The sequence below is a fragment of the Olea europaea genome, unplaced genomic scaffold (genome assembly GCF_002742605.1).
Source record: "Olea europaea var. sylvestris unplaced genomic scaffold, O_europaea_v1 scaffold124, whole genome shotgun sequence".
NCBI classification, from domain to species: domain Eukaryota; kingdom Viridiplantae; phylum Streptophyta; class Magnoliopsida; order Lamiales; family Oleaceae; genus Olea; species Olea europaea.
Window position 1 is genome coordinate 618,747 of NW_019229835.1, and position 4,046 is coordinate 622,792.

Below are 4,046 nucleotides of genomic sequence, written 5' to 3' on the forward strand. Positions count from 1 at the left end.
TACGGGTTCATTCAATAGAGGGTTATAACTATCTCTCCCTGTTTCGGGGAGGGAATCACTTGCCGGATCGAACCCAAGGATAGGTTTGATCGGCCTGGCCTCGGGTGGTGGATCGAATGAACACTCAACCGCGTAACGGACGTTGGAGATAAAAAAGAGAATGAAAGAGCTATCTCAGAGCCAGAGCAGAGCTGACCTCTCGAACTCAAAACCCCAATCACTTACCTAACATGTAAAGCATGAATGTTACCTAACATGTCAAGCATGAATGACGTGCATAAAGAATGTCAAGTATTGCATCAACAAGTATAGGTTAGCCTAATTAGCACCGACCCCAAAGTTCTGAAATGTACCAATCCAATAGTAACATCATAGCCGGCAAGGCGATTAAGCTCACACAAGCATATACATAAGCATAATCAATATTCACTCACAAGCATGTCTCATGTAGCAATTAGTCAAAATAAATCTAGATTGTGGAAATGCAATTAGTTACATGCCGAATGTCTTAATCAAATTATGCCACCATCCCCCAAACTTATACAAGACATTGTCCACAATGTGAAAAATAAGTTTAGAAGGCAGAATTTAAGGAAAATGAATACAAATTAGGCAAATGATACTCCCCTGATCAAAACGGGGGCTGTGGTGGGAAGCTAGAGCCTGCAGTATCATCAGCTGGTGGTGGAGGTAGGCGCGCCAAGATCTCTCTCATCAGTGCTGATTGCTATGTCATTTCATCATGGATTCCCTTAACACGTGTCTCCAAGCGGCCCAAACGCTCCCAGGTTTCATTTACCCTCATTTGGATGCCATCCACCCAGCCCACATGCATACTGAGTCGACCGTTCATAGTGTCCATCTCCCTTCTAGCTGCCTGGGCATCTTGGTGAGCAGCACATGACATATCAGTGGAAATGCGAATGTCACAGCAGGCTGTATGTATCTCAGTCGTCAAAGTCCCCATAGCCTGCTGGAGACTCTGCACATCTCGGCTGGTCCCCGTGGTGGTGGTGAAAATCTGGCGCCACAACTGTGCATTTAACTCAGCCTGTGATGGAGGAGCTTGAGGCATTTCTTGCTCTGCTTGCTCATGACCTTGCTCTCCCTGCTGTCTGCACCTCTCAATTTCTTGCTTCTCCTAATGCTTTAACCTGGCTCTGTCTTGGGCCTCCAAAGTACTGCGCTTTATGGTGGGGCTGGGTTTGGCAGCCACCTCCCCGGATACAATGTTTATACCAGCAGCTATGCAAATTCTAGAGATGAGGCTCGGGAAGATCATTGAGCTGTGTCTATCTCCCAAAGTACCCACATGATGTATCTGATCATAGCAAAGAGTGGCAAGATCAACCTTATTACCTCGCACCAAGTGATAAAGGAATCCAGCTGTGGGATCTGTGAATGTGGTCCTGTGAGAGGTAGGCTCAATGTTGTGGCACATAAACAGCCACAGGATTGCTATAGATGGTGTAAGCTCAATCTGATGCCACTCGGTAGTGGGAAGTGGCCATGCATTCTGTTGCCCCAATAAGATCTCTGCCACTTCAGGCCAATTGAAGTCACCTGGTATAGGCGTTATGTTTTCCCATGTGAGCTGGTAGTAGTCTTGAATAACTTCGGGTGAGAATGTGATCCATTTTCCCCGGACCCAAGTCTGATGTAGGTGATTGGACCTTGGCCTGTCACGCCCCCAAATTAACATTGATATCTATACACAACCTAGATATAGAATTTTACATATATTTCTTTTCTTCGAGTTTGTTAACTTCTAATCACCTGTGATACGATCATATAACATATCGAAACCCAAAATCATATTGCCATAATCTAACATATATATTCAGAGCTTATAAACATGTCTACAGGCCATTTCAAAAGTACACTATATAGGATTTCAAAATATAACCTAATAGATGGCAGCCTACAAAATAACCCTACAGGTCATCATCCATGTACATCAGACTCTGGAATCCTGTAGGAGCTCCACAGCTAGCCATGCTCTCTATGTAGTTCCGTGTTCACCTACAATGCAAGAACTACATAAGCCAATGCTTAGTAAGCAAAATCAGGCATGTCCTGAACATGAGTAATAACAACATATGACACCATGCCATTTACTTTAAATATCACGATAAAAATATCATATTTCAATATTCGTCAAAGTCGACTAGAAATCATTTCACTTGAAATCTTTCATTTCATTGGGCCCTTGACCCACCTACTATGCACCGGATAGAGCTCTGCATTATATCAATATCAATACTCAAGTGGCCAATATGAAATCGACACCTGCGAGTGGACCATCCTCTCGTGACCACTAGAGGCCCATCCCGTAACTACCCCTATGATCACCCAAGAAGTCTCCCACCCGACAGCGCCAATAATCATAACAAGGGCATAGTCGAGTGGTCCGCCCTCCCGTGATCACCAAAGGCCCATCCCCTATCTACCTTTGCAATCACCCAGGAAATAACACCCGCAATGCCAAACATATCACATAAACATGCCTCACATGCCTCGGTGCCCTAGTAGTGGTCAATAAAACATTTATAATGAAACTCACTTTGAAATCATGTTTTGCATGCAGGATTTTCAACCATGTCACATGTCGTGCATGCATATGAAAATGCTCATTAATGACATGCTTAATGGAAGTTGTTGTCAATGTATTTTGCAACTGCATACTCAAAGATCATAATCATCATACAGGGTACAACGAGCTTTCTTATCAAAGTATGAAAATATCCTAACATCACTATACCACAAATGCTAGGTTCTTGCATCGTAGTTGCAAAATGGATTTTTACTTACCTTTCGCCTTTATGTGTGTAAGCTCCTATGGAGTGTGTATCAATTCCCTTTTTCGCTCAACATCAAAAAGTCGCCTGTATTGTCATCTAATATTAAATACAATCCTCCATTTAATAATCTTAACACACACAATCCCAAAATACGTCCATTCACGCCAAAACAATTTAGACAAAATCATTATTTCAAGTTACCGATGGCATTACAAACTAATCCCATAAGTCTCGCTATCTCTCGAGTCCAGTTATGAACGTCAACGTCATCCAATTGTTTTCTAAAACCTAGTATTCCTTAGGATATATTTTCTAGGCCCAAGAGTTCATTAGGGGACATCTAAATGTTGAAATCACATTAAATACCCAAATGGACAGAATCTGTTTTCTAGGTTTTTATCACCGTCCACTCATTTTTCAAATTCTTTTTCATGTCCTTACCTACATTTAACGGTTTCCAAAATTCTACCACAAACCTAAAACATATATGTGAAGATAATCAGATCATAACATTGTGACAAATGAAGTGTTTGGAGCTTCAAAAACAGTCCATTTTCCACTACACAAAATCAGGCAGTTTTTCCCTTTGAATGTTTTCGGTTTCCATTTTATTATTATGATACCAACAGAATTCTAGGCCATTAAAATCATTTCTACACTCCATTCTTACATATAAAAACGTTAATATTGATATATATAAGTTAAACACTAAGTATCATCCCAAAATCAAGGTATAAATCACTCAATCCAGCAATTCCTCATCTCTGTCCAGATTACTTTCTTTCAAATTCTTGCAATTAATTACCCCTATTTATGCATCATAACATCATTAACAACACTCCAACTTAATTACAAACAAGTTCAGATGTTTAAGAAATCATAAATCCCTTAAGAAATAATAGAAACAAACCTCAAAACTGTGGAGTAACAAAGCTGTTCAGAAATTCCAGCTTCTTGTTTCTATTTCTCTTTGACTGTTTCACCCTCTTTTCACTTGGAATCACTTAGGGACGAGTTAAGGGAGTTAATATATTATCTAGGAGGTAAATGAGTGGTCTTTAAATAGTTGAATTCGTGCATATTACTTAAGGATTAAGGATATCATGGGCTGCAGCCACCTCAAGCAATCAAGGTGAGTCACTAAGCAGGAGCTGTCATCTTGGCTGCAATACTTGACTTTTCTACCATTATTTATGTGCCCATTTATGATATTTAAGATATATATTCATCCTATATTAAGTCCTT

The 4,046-nt window shown here is 40.4% G+C and overlaps 1 long non-coding RNA gene across 1 annotated transcript; it reads right to left on the reverse strand.

Annotated features, from left to right (window-relative positions):
- Positions 1 to 1,981: 1,981 nt before the first annotated feature.
- LOC111374337 lies at positions 1,982 to 3,752 on the reverse strand. The gene is made up of 3 exons (XR_002699112.1): positions 3,712 to 3,752; positions 2,812 to 2,885; positions 1,982 to 2,022 (listed from the first exon to the last, which is right to left on the reverse strand). It is a non-coding gene; the product is annotated as an uncharacterized LOC111374337 (long non-coding RNA).
- Positions 3,753 to 4,046: the final 294 nt, after the last annotated feature.